The sequence below is a fragment of the Dermochelys coriacea genome, chromosome 1 (assembly GCF_009764565.3).
Source record: "Dermochelys coriacea isolate rDerCor1 chromosome 1, rDerCor1.pri.v4, whole genome shotgun sequence".
NCBI lineage: Eukaryota > Metazoa > Chordata > Testudines > Dermochelyidae > Dermochelys > Dermochelys coriacea.
In genome coordinates this window covers 94,987,210-95,000,690 of record NC_050068.2, presented here as the reverse complement: position 1 = coordinate 95,000,690, position 13,481 = coordinate 94,987,210, and the positions used below count along the sequence as shown (strand labels likewise).

Sequence of the window (13,481 nt, the reverse complement as noted above, 5' to 3'; positions counted from 1 at the left end):
TGGCACTTTGGCACTTTTGAAAATTTCACCTCTACCTAATGATGTTTTAATAAAAAAAATAAAATATCTTTTTCTCTCCAAGTCATGATAATGATCTAACTGTATCTGTGTGTCAAGTTTGGAAGCTTATTCTTAGTTTTGTAATGTTCTCTCACCTGGCAGTCATTTTAAAAGTATAACCAAATATGTAACCTTTGAATCCAAATACTAGATATTGCAATAAATTACAAAAGCTCCATTTATTTTGTTTCTTTTTAAGTCCTTTTGTGCAATATTCCTCATCATCCCACCAAATAAACACAAACACTTAACATATAGCACTATTATGGAAGGGAACATGTGTCTTGTAATTTTAAACTATTTCAATATTGTGTGTTTCATCTATAACAAAAACATGAACCTTTTTGGAGGGACAATCCATTAACCAATGAGAGGAAATTATCTCTTTAAAACTAGAAAACAAGTACAGGACAGGTAGAATCAAATTAAATTTTCTGTGCACCTCCAAAAGTCAACATCACACATTCTGTGCACCAGAAAGAACCATCTGACCTGGTGCCTTCGTATCAGCTGAAAATGTGCTGGAGGTTAGGCAATTCTTGGAGGTCCCCCATCCCCCCAATTGCCTTTGAGTTCCACACAGAGTGACAGTCTTTAATGCTGAATTTTTCATATACTGCTAGTTTCTTAAAATAGTTAACATGATTTTAACTTAGATTTTGATTGATACTTTAATTTCCCTTCTTAAACTGTTAGACATAAAATGAAAGGTTGGTGGTTCTCTTTTGTTTTAATTCCCATTGACAACCATCTGGCTCTTATGCTGTCAGAGGGAGCTAACTTCATATTCATAAAAGAGTATTTGACATTTCCATTTAAAAAAAAATCTTCCATTGACATTATATTATTAGGTCTATGACAGCTCCCTGTGGGATTTTGGGTGCATTCTGATTTTAGAATACTGCAATATTGGAGTTTTAAATATTCAGAAGATGGTATAAGTTGGAAAACAGAGTAATTCATTTTGTATACAGTACAGCAAGAAGACAATTGCTTATACTGTATTATGAAATAAAAATTTGTAAATTTTTACATTTTTGATTTAAGAGCTTTTACAAAAGAAAATTCAAATAAAATAATTTAAAAATCATAAAATATGCTTGCTTTTCATTTCAGTTAAGTATATTTAAGAAATATATGCTTCTTGAAAACTACTTGAAATCCAGGAAAGCTGAATATCTCTGAAAATGAGGCACATAAGAAAAAACACATCTGACCCATAGCTACAGTGTTAATGCAAGAAGCCAAGAATCAGAAATGTGTGTCCTAAATTTTGAAAAGTGACGGATGATTTTGGGTGCATAAATGTTTGGGTACCCTTAAACGATACTTAGCAGTTTCCAGAAATCAGGACCCTTTAAGACATTTAAAGTTGTGAACCCAAAAATTCAGGCACTCAAAATCACTAGTAAGTCCCTTTAGATTTAAAACAGCACTTATGTCAGAATAATGCAGCATATCAAATCTCTCACTTATTCTGCAATAATTAAATTTAGATGAGACCTTAAGGAGTGTTAATAATAGCATCATAATTTAATAATGAAGATAAGTCAAAACATAGTAACATTTATACATGAACAGTTTATTCAGATGTGTGGTGTGTTTCTGTTTGGAAATTATCTCTCTGCAATGCCATCTGCTGATTGTAATTTATATGGACAATACTGAACAAATTTGGGAATTTTGCTTGTTCAACAGATTAGCTGCCTTTTTATAGTATTTAACTACCTGTCATTTGACTTTGTCTCAAAAATCACTCTGGTTCTGATAGTACTGCAGTCGCCATTGATGCTGTTTGTCACCAGAAGCTGGGGAAGAAAAATCACTCAGCATAGTCCACCTAAAAAAACAGTTTAAATTAAAAAAAAAAACCTAGGCATCTTTAAAAATCAGCAGCTAGTATAATCAACAGTATATGTAAAGCACAATTGCTATATTGAGTTTCATTACAAAGTTGCTTCAGTGAAACCATTGCTCACGGAAATAGCTGAAATTATGAACCTCAGAATTCTAGTGGGGGAAAATGCTAATTTAAAACATACAGAGCCATAGCTTATTGGTCCGCAGCAACCAATCACTACCTTTTGCTGTGACTGACAACTTAAGCAGGGCAGTGATGGGTCAGTATTTGATGGGAGACTTATAAGAAACTCTAGGTGCTGCAGAAAGTAGTGCTGATGATTCAGGAGGTTTACAGAACCAGTGTTCTAGAATGGTGTTTTAGGAGGTGCCATCTTTTGGATGAAGACTTAAAACCAAAATCTGGACCAAGTGTGGTTATTAAAATTATAGTTATGCCTTTCATAAAAATAGGGGCATTGACTCTAATGCCAATGGCTGTACAGGAAGTTACATTCTGATTACTAAAAATCCCTACACAGTTTCAATTGGAGGTGATATTTGAATTCACTTTCTATCAACAACTCTTCTAGTGTGCCTGTGCACTGTTAAAACTGTTGCATTTCAGCAAAGAACCAAATGATCTGTACGTGTAGTTTACATACAAGATGATGTTTGAAATCCTTTTAGGGCTCTTCAGAGTTCAAGGTAACTCTCAATCTCACTCTTCTAAATCCTGCGCCGTACACATGGAAGGTCTCCCTCCTTCACACTTGGACCCACGCTACTTTCCTTTCTTCCTTCATTTTCCACTCCTTTCATTTACACTTTCCATCTCCTCTCTGATGTTCTCCGTTCTCACTTCCATGAGTGAACTTTATTTCTTTGTAACTTAGGACAGGCCTACACTACCCACATTCATCAGTATAACGATCCACACCCCAGAGTGATATGCCCAAATAAATCTGTTAGTCTTTAAGGTGCTACCAGACTCCTCATTGTTTTTGTGGATACAGACTAACATGCCTACCCCTCTGATTTTGAGTGATATAATTATACTGACTTAACCCTCAGTGCAGACAGTACTATGCTGATGGGAAAGCTTCTCCTGTCAACACAACTACTGCATTTCAAGGAGATGGATTAACTACTCTGAAGGGAGAAGCTCTCGTCAGTGAAGTAGTGTCTTCACTAAAGCTCTGCAGCTGCATCACTGCAGCTTTTTAAGTGTAGGCCTGCCCTTAGATTGCCAGGTGTTAGTGACAAAGACTGAATCCTCCCTTGCTTATAAAGAGACATGCACTGCATCTATGGAGCCAGAAGATAGTAATTCTAATTTTCTTCTTTACTCACAAAAGTAGCTAAGGTTTACTTATAAATTGCCTTTTAAAGGTTTGCCAGCCTAGTACTCAAACAACCAGGCTAGGACGGAGTTACCTTAAACCTTGAATATGCAAAGCTGCAAACATATTGTTCATTTGTCTGTATCTACTATAAAGAACGGGATCACTGAAAATGGCATGAAAATCCTTATGCCTAAAAATACATAGCAATACTCTTGAAGCATTCATTTTCAGTCTATAATAAGAACTAGAAGAAAGAAGACCCTGAGAAATGATTGATGATAGAGCTGACATATTAAAGGCTAGTGGGTTCATACACATGTGGCTACTTGATAAATTTCTCAATCTTGTGGAGTCCAAATTTCTGGAAAGTGAATAACAGGCACAAAATGGGATTCTTACTACAGGAAACTAATGATCATTTCACTCATTCTCGTAAAGTCTGGGATAGAATGAACCAGAGAGTATCTCCCCCATATAAGATAATCTCTAGAATAATGCTGCACAGTCCAATTCTATCCTAAATATAAGTATCCTATAAAGGAGAAAACATCTAGGCATGAACAAGATTTTTTACATAGTACTAGTCTGAGAACTCCCACTCTCTTTCACTCTATCTCGTACCTTTGGAAGATATAAAAAGATGTGTCCTGGAATTTCTAATTGTTTGGATACTACAATCAAAGATGGCACCATTTGAGACAAATAATAGCACTTCTACTATCCTGAACATCACTTAAATCTATTAATAAAAATGTTATTTTATAAAAGTGTAAGTGAATTCAAACTAAAACAGGTAGCATGGAAGAGGTTTTCTTTTTAAGTTGCCAAGGTGATGGTAAGTTAAAATACAATGATCATCAGTTCCAATGACATTGCAAGCTTTTAAGCATTCTTTAATACATGACTGAAAGAGTAACAGCTTCCATATGTCTCATCCTCATCAGGTAACACATTACCATAATTATTCAGGGATTTCAGTCAGATATGTAGGCTACCAGAACAAACAGCATAGCATTTGGGTCTGTTTCTGTGTTTCACAGCAGCAATAATTTTATCATTCTACAGTGCATAATTTCAATTGAGTATTATAATCAACAATATATTTCTAAAAAAACTTGTCCTTGTTTCTTGACAAACCACTTTTAGATGTTACCATTTGAAAATGGAAGCACAAGTCAAGATGGTGAGATCTTACTAACTTAACATTTGAATATCTAAGTGCATCTTATTCAAGAAAAAACATTAAATATAAACAGATCCAATTCAGATTAACAGCAGAAAATATATATATGAGAATCCACCAATAAAGTAGAAAAGACGACATTCTGACCAATGCACCTGAGAAACAACTAAGTACTGTGAGGCACTATTTCCATCAACACACTTAAAAATAAAAATGTAGCTACAAATAGATTTAATGAGATTACATTTTACATACACATACACTCCTAAAAATAACACACAATGTTCAGCTATTTTTTTAATGAGTTAGTGATTAAAGTGCAAAAATGTATTCATATTGAGTGAACTGCTGACCCCAGTTATGTCAATGGGGCCAGAATTTCACCCATTGTATCATATGGGGTTCAGCTACAATTCGGTGTAAGCTTTGACCTCAATGAAATGTATTTGTTTCCACAACATCTTATGCATACATACATAGATACTAAGGTCAGAAGGGACCATTCTGATCATCTAGTCTGACCTCCTGCACAACACAGGCCACAGAATCTCACCCACCCACTCTTCAGAGAGCTAGTAGATTTTTAAGGCCAAAATGGACCATTATGAGGATCAAACAACCTCAGTCTATAATTTCTCCAAGAGCTATAGCATATATTTTAGAAAGGTATCCAGTTTTGATTTAAAATCTTCAAGTGATGGAGAATCCACCACATCCCTAGGTACATTGTTCCAATGGTTAATTATCCTCACTGTTAAAAATACATACATTATTTTAGTCTGAATGTATCTAACTTCTGCTTCCAACAACTGGATCTCCTTGGACCTGCTGAATTAGCCATAGTTGATACCCAGGGAGCTGTAACCTAGGTTCTGGTCTGAGAATAGACAAACTGCAGAATTCCACCCCAGGTAAAGACCCAAAGCCTAACATCTGGGGGGGGAGGAGTGCACTCAAAGTTACCGGTGTAAATGGACAGTGGTCAGGGTTGCCAACGCTCCAGGACTACCCTTGAGTCTCCAGGAATTAAATATAAATGTCCAGGAGACTGCTGAGAGGAACCCAGGGGATAAATCATAGGGCATTCTGAAAATGAACAATGAATATTGAATCCAATTTATATAGTAGTCAAGTTTGTGTTTAAAATACCAAGGCAATGTGCATCTGCCTGCCCAACAGTTGTACTGTGCATACATTTCTTTACCTTGTGTGGCTGCGTCTTTATGTCATGATGCCGGACTGTGTACTGTAACTGATTACACATGCACACAGACACATTCACGTTGTCTCTTTAGTCTACGCTACTCTGCAACTGCCGTGCATTTTCCAAAAAAAGAGAACAGAAATGAATGATGGTAAGGGCTCTTCAAAGCATAGCAGCTTCAAAGGTACCATAAAAAAGAAAAAGTACTATTGTTATTACAATGACAACTGGTGTAAAGACCCTGACTATGAAAACTGACTTCACAAAGTCAATTAATTTACAGCAGAATGCATTTTGAGTCATGAAGCATTTTCCGTTAAATATGAAGGGAGATGAGCTGTTGACATCCATGCGGAATGTACAAAATCCCAGGAATCTGTGAAAAATGAGAAATGAACACCTTAGATTACATCCTTTTTTATATAAAAGGCACACCTCAAGAAATTCTAGTGATGGCAGCAGAAATTGGAGAAATTTACCGCAGTGTGGTTCATCACTTAAGTCAGTGGTTCCCAAACTTGTTCCGCCGCTTGTGCAGGGAAAGCCCCTGGCAGGCCGGGCCAGTTTGTTTACCTGCCGCGTCCGCAGGTTTGGCCGATTGCGGCTCCCAGGGGCCGCGGTTCGCTGCTCCAGGCCAATGGGAGCTGCTGGAAGCGGTGCGGGCTAAGGGACGTACTGGCCGCTACTTCCAGCAGCTCCCATTGGCCTAGAGCAGTGAACCGTGGCCACTGGGAGCCGCAGTCGGCTGAACCTGCGGATGCGGCAGGTAAACAAACTGGCCTGACCCGCCAGGGGCTTTCTCTGCACAAGCGGCAGAACAAGTTTGAGAATCGCTGACTTAAGTTATGCTAGTCAAGACTGTGGTAACAAAATGCTTCCAAGGTTTCTACTGGATTCAGAATTTGCAAGAAAAATGTTTTGTGGACAGACAGAAGTATTACTGGGAACATTTTGGCACCAAAATCAGATGAACTTTTGCTTAATTATCTTGAATTAGCAAGGGTTTCTTTCAGTTGGATCAGACCAGTAACTGTGTTATTTTTCCAAGACAAGAAGGGATCAAACACTGTTTGCTTGATTTTTACCATAATAATGACAAGGCCATTGCTGCACACATTTCAAATATTATTGAAGAAAACAGTCTTAATATAAATTGCATGTCATCTTACATAGTTGATGGGGCTTCTGTTAATTTTGGGAAACACCGACCAGTTTATCAGAAGCTTCAACAGTTGAATGACAGAATGATTCAGATTGGATGCAAATGCCATGTAATTCATAGCTGTATTAAAAATGGCATGGACCCTCTGAATTTTGACATTGAAGGTCTTGTCCTAAAAGTATATAGCGAGTTCTCTTCCTCTGTTAAAAAGACAGAATCTCTCAGTTCATTTTTCCAATTTGCAGAAATTGAGGATGAGGAACTTCTGTGTCATGTACCAACTAGGTGGCTGTCCCTTCTGCCTGTGAAAGAATGAGTCCTACAATGCTGGCCTGCATTAAAGCTTTATTTCTAATCAGAGGAGGAAGAAGAAGGTGTCAAGATTATATGGGAAGCATTCAGTGAGGATGAGCAGGACTCTCTCCCTCTTTGTTATGTTCACTTTCTGAATAACCTGATGGGAGTGTTTTATGAACCACTCAACAAGCTAGAGTGCAACAATGCTAGGTATACAGAATTAGATTTATGTCATGGAAGGTCTTCATTCTAAACTAAAAAGAGAAGGAAAGATGACAAGTTCTATGGAAGATTGGCTCAGGCTATTTTGTGTCAGGCATCTCATTGGACAATGAAGTAAAATGGTCTGATCTTGAGAATTTGGCTGAAGTTCTTCATATTGAGATTGATTTTGACAAGCTGTGTGATGATTACTGCATTTTACAGCAAAGAAGAGGAGAAATCTCCTCAACAGAGCAATTTTTCAAACAAATACCAGAAAGTGGAAACAGCCAAACATTTAAACTCATGACTTTCATATGTTCAATTCCAGTCTCAAATACCTATTGTGAAAAGGTTTGCAGCTTAATGACTCAGCTTTGGAGCAAAGAAAGAAACAGATTGAATGAAAGTGTTGCAAAAGCATAGTTACTGGTGCAATGGAACTACAATATGTCATATGCTGACTTTTAAGAAAGAAACTGGGAGCAAAGGCACTCTGCTACCAAGAGACCCAACTTCTATAAGATATATATATAATAACATTTGATTTTAAGTCTAATCAATGAGTTTTTGCTGTGTCTGTCATTTTATGATAGTATGCAATTTTATTTTTTGTACTTTTAAATAGTGAAATTAACTAACGCAAACATGCAAGCGTACACACAAACATTTAAACATGTATTAACAAGTAAAGCAACCTGAACCCAATCTCGCTATTTAAAAATTAGATTCACATTACAACTGGGGATTTTGCAATTCTGTTTATTTGGGCAATATGCTTAAAATGTGAAATTATGCATATGATGCTCCTTATTTCTACCAAAGGCAAAATGATGGCACAATAGTGAATGATTAATGCTAAGATTCTGTCATGGGTATTTTTAGTATAAGTCAGGGACAGGTCACAGGCAATAAACAAAAATTCATGGAAGCCCATGGCCTGTCTCTGGTGTGTGAGGGGGAGGAACTAACAGTCAGAGCACTGCTGGGAGCTAACCTCCAGCAGCTGCTCCAGCCCTGCTGCTACTCCAGCCCCAGAGGGGCTGACCCAATCCCAGCCAATGCTTCAGCCCTGGGCTTCTCTGGGGGCCTGGGGACTCCTACTCTGACAGTCAGCCTACCAGCTGGTTGCTCTGGCAGCCAAGGGTGCTGCTCTGGTGGCCATGGGGCTGACTACCGGCAGCTGCTCCAGACCCACTACTCCTGCAGCAGTAGCTGACCCTACCCAGCTCCTCCAGCCCTGCCCTGGAAGAAGTCAGAGGTCCCAGAAAGTCACAGAATCCGTGACCTCTGTGACAGAATCATATCCTTATGAATGAGTTTTAGAGTACAGTAGGTCAGTCATTAATGCCACTAATTATGTCATGTGTCGAAATCTCCCAGAATAAATCCAAATAGAGTTGGCAACTCTAACAGCAGTGCAGCTAGCGCAGAACCATGACACTCCTTATGCCTTATGTCCACTAATTGAAGATCTGTTTTCTATCAGACATTTTCTTCCTCTGTAGCCCATGACCAAGTTACCTCTTAACTTTCTCCTGCATAAACTAAACAGATTGAGCTTTTTAAGGCTTACTAGAAGGCATGTTTTCCAGACCTCAGATCATTCTCTTATTTTGTTTCTGAACTCTTTCTGATTTGTCATGTGGACACCAGAACAGAACAAAACCGGACACAGTATTGCAGTAATAACAGTCTCAGTACTGCCATACACAGAGGTAGTATTAGCTCTCTACTTTCCCTGCTTACACATCCACAGGGTGTGTTTACCCTCTACTCTATCACATCACACCGGAAGCTCCCAATCAGCTGGATACCTACCCTGACCCCTTTGTCTTTTTCAGTGTCACTGCATTCAAGCATATATTTCCCTATCATATGAGTGCTGTTGTGTCGCCCTCAAAGTTATATAAGTATGATAGAATTATAATTATGTAGTAGAAATAAAGACAAAAGAGCATATAGGTATTGTAAAAGGGAATGAACATCAGTTCCATGCTATTGAATTTCACTCTGTAACAAATGCAAGGCCAAAGTGCTAATTATTTCAGGCCGGTACAGGAAAAAGAGTCTGTGCTGGAAAGTGATAAGAACTTTGAGAAAACAATGCTGTTCTGTAAAACACTCTGATGCTCTTCCCCTGTGGGGGCCCCTTGTCATGCCTTTGTAAATCTTGGTATCAAAGAGAGAGAAATAGATAGTGGGATAAAACTTGTTAAATGAATCAAGAGTCATAGATTTACTTAACAAAACAAAGAATGAATGATGAGTGCATGGAATTGAGAGCCTGAACCAGTGAAATAATTGGTTAGTAAATGGTGCCAGCCTAATCGTAAGAATTTTAACCTTGATATCGATATGTCGAAGAATATACAAAGTGGAGATAACTGGATGACCCCCAAAGGGTGAACTGGAATCCACCCAAAACGCATCAAGGAAGAACAAGAAGATAATACCTAGCCATCATAGAGCTGTCATGGATGTACCACCTGCTGACTGAGCTGATTGATGGTCATCTCAGCATGATGAAGCAACTTTCATAGACTTGAATTGAACCAGAGACCTATAATAATTGGATCCAGGGACTGTGAATAAGGTAGCTGAAGTCGATGTACTTAGATCAACTTACCGTGGTGTCTCCACCGTAGTGAGTTGACTGCTGCCACTCCCCTGTCGACTCTGCCTTCGCCTCTAGCAGTGCTGGAGTACAGAAATCGACGGGAGAGCGCTAGATTGGACGCGATAAATCAATCCCTGCTGGATTGATCGCTGCCCACCAATCCGGCAGATAGTGAAGACATACTCTTAGTCAACATTCATCATATCTAGGTTTTGACTCCCAATAATGCATTTATCTATTAAAATAAACTCCACACTATTCAATAGAGAAATTAAACATAACTATATAAGCTTTACTGGATTTGTTTTTGACAACCATTCATTGCATCTCTTACATTCAAAAATAGTAGTATTTTAGTTTTTGAACTTTGCCTGATGTATGAATAAACAACCCATTCAAAATAAAATAAAGGTACATATCTGTTCAGAGAAGATTTCCTCACATAAACTGACAAATAATAAAAACTTGAACAACTGATTTGGAAGTGCCTATACTTTTAGACATTAAACCTGTTCATAGAAAAGGGTAATTTAATTACTGATCACCATATGCTCTGATCCAATATGAATCTTCACCTTTTAAACATGACACACAATTGTTAAGTGCAATATACCAAGATGTACCTATCAAACAATGTTGTCTGCTAACTTTCAAAGGCTATATAGGTGGAGAGTTAAAAGAAATGTCACTCAGATTTCTGATTCTGTTTGAAAATTTTATATTTTGTTTTGACTGATTTTTAAAAATACAGATTCATTATTTTCTCTTTTGATTAATAACTTTATTTAAAAAATCAAATAGTTTGTAACAGTTTCTCTAAACTGTACTTGAAGAGTACGTCTTTGCCAATTATTTAATCTTTTCGGTGTGCAAAGAAAAAGAAAATAGTCATGAGAGTGGTATGAATTCTGTTAAATAGGGATCCACAAAAGCATATACATGCTTGTTGAAAATAATTACAGTATAAATAAGTTACTAGACTTTCTTTGCCCTCCCCAGACCAAATGATATAATCATGCTCAAATAAGCTTTGAAAATGAAACCACATGCAATACATAAGAAAAGACAACAACAATCTGATTGATACTGATGTCGGCTAAGGTTTGTGAGACAAAATTATGAATCTCAAAGATCAATGTTAAGTGGAATGAAGTCAAAGTCAACATTAAATATAGTGAGCCACAAAATCTCTTTGCGGAGCAAAGATCACAGGTCAGTCAATATATTGCTATACATATTTCCAAGACAAAAAAGATGGTCCAGTTCCAATTAACACTCTGGAAGAAGAAAAAAATCTTGCAATATCCCAAAGGTCCTAATTAGGTCACGAAGGAGAAACTAAACAAGCAACAATAGTACCCTTCAATCTAAAGACAGGTTACTTCATCAGCCAAATTGTGCTCTCAAGTGAACTTTAAGGTTTGGGCACATCCCCATTGTTAAGCAGCTTTTAGTGTTTGAACTAATCTAGACATTTGACATTCTCTCTTTCTTATCCTACTGGTTTTGTAACATTTGACAAATACTGGTTATTTTCTTGTGGATAACAAGGTAACCTGACATTGTCTGTTTCCTTTATTTCAGTCATAAACTGCATCAGCAATATGAACACAATTCTGAGTGAGAATAAAGTTGGTTTATTAACTTTGGTCTCTACTGCAACTGCATCAACAATAATACTGAAGTACTACGGTATCATGGCAAAGTGTGAGTGTGAAAATCTCAATAGTTGTACTGCAAGGACAGGGATTTATGAGACTAGAAATGTCAAGGGCATTCTCTACCCTATTTTGAAAACTTTTCAAGCTGGTCAGTCTGGAAACTAAACTGTTTGACAGCATTCCTTTATTATTTGTGAGACCCCTGCACTTGGGAAATATCTCAAGCTACATAACATAGATGCATATTCAGAGTATTTCCACATCTTAGTTCCATGTGAAATAGCAAATATGCAGCCATTCACAGTGTAGCAGTCTGTGAAGTCAGTTCTTACAATGTTGAACTGAACTAGCCTGTCAACACTTATTCCAAGTTTACTTTCATCCTCAGTTCCTTCCTTTCAGAAAGAAGGAGACCCATGACTATTTCTGTGGTTGCATTTCTCCACTTCCTGGATCCTAGAGTTGCCTATGTCACTTGAAAAACTATTTGTGGGTGCTCATCACTTTGTAACACCAGAGAACTGGCTTCCTTCTCCTTGTTTGCACCTCCTATGCTGCAAATAGATGTATAGTTGAGTGTAACAGATATTTGTGTTCCTTCCCATTCTAAGTGCCCAATGTCAAGACTAGCTTCAGTACATCAAAGGACATATGAAAATACGGGATACTTATGGACTCCTTGACCAATTGTGGCAGTGTTGCACTTCAGTAAATATTTTTCCCACCCAACACAACCCTAAATTAGTTTATCAGTTCATGTCATCGCCAGCAACGGAAAAACAAAGACCATCAATGACACATGACATATGTTTGTGCATCAGAAAGAATATAACGTTGTGAACTGGGTAAAACCTTGTTATGGGCTGAGTTAGAACCTCATTCAGACTGATGAGTTCTCCACTGCAAGCAACAGTTAAAGGGCCACATCAAAAACTAAAGCCTAATAAAGTCCAGAAACTAGCACCATGTGGGAAGAGGGTTTGACTGGGTATTGTAACCAAGTGTGCGGGTGAGAGAACACACAGAAAATGAGCACAGACAATAACAGATAGAGAGAGACAGAGGGGCAGAAGCAAAAAAGGCTAGCAGTAGCTTGTGAGCACAGGGTGATCCTGTTAAAACCTAGAGAGAGCTTTTAGATCTTTTGGTTAAAGAGCGTTGAGAGCTGTAAGTTAAGAAATTGCTCCTTTTGCGTTCAGACACATAAAAACGGGAGTTCAACCCCACTGCAAGTAAGGCAAGGGAAAGAACCTAATTACTTATGCTCCACACCTAGTTCATGTGTTTTTGTGTCTAGTGGTTGTTCAGTGTTCAGTTTAATTCATTTGAACCACACAGACACCTTCTCAAATTGTCACAAGAGATCAAAAACTAAAACATTTTTCATGTTTTTGGAATATATGAACAAATTAGCAGTAATGCACATTCAGTGGGAGGGCCTGAGCCTTCTACCTTTGAAGTCAGTGGGTTTTTTGCCTTTAACTTCAGTAGGAACAAGAATGAGCCCTTAACATTTTAAACAAATTCTAATTAAAAACATGTTCTTAATTCCTGTTTATACTTAAAAATGGGGTTTGAAGTTTTGGTTTTGGCTACTCTCAGTCATCATGTTTTTCCTTGCAACTGACAAAACCAAAACTACACATAATTTTGGTTTTGGATTCCCACATTTTATAGGAAGATGGAATAATTTACCCTCTACAAGTTGCTTATCTGCAACATTTGTAACATTATAAATCTGTATAGGAGCATGCAGTAAAGCAATCTCAAACTTTGTCAAAATTAATATAGGAGCACACTGGTGGCCAGCCCCCTGCGTAGGAACACGCAGTGACTTAGCCTCCAGCATTGCCAAAGTTAGACACGAGCCAAGGTATACTGGCAACATTTATATCTAGATTCAGAGAC

The 13,481-nt window shown here is 37.7% G+C and overlaps 1 protein-coding gene across 2 annotated transcripts in view; it reads right to left on the bottom strand.

Annotated features, from left to right (window-relative positions):
- Nucleotides 1-13,481, bottom strand: part of GPC6 (glypican 6) — a 1,178,678-nt gene that overhangs the window by 749,128 nt on the left and 416,069 nt on the right. The window lies entirely within an intron of this gene.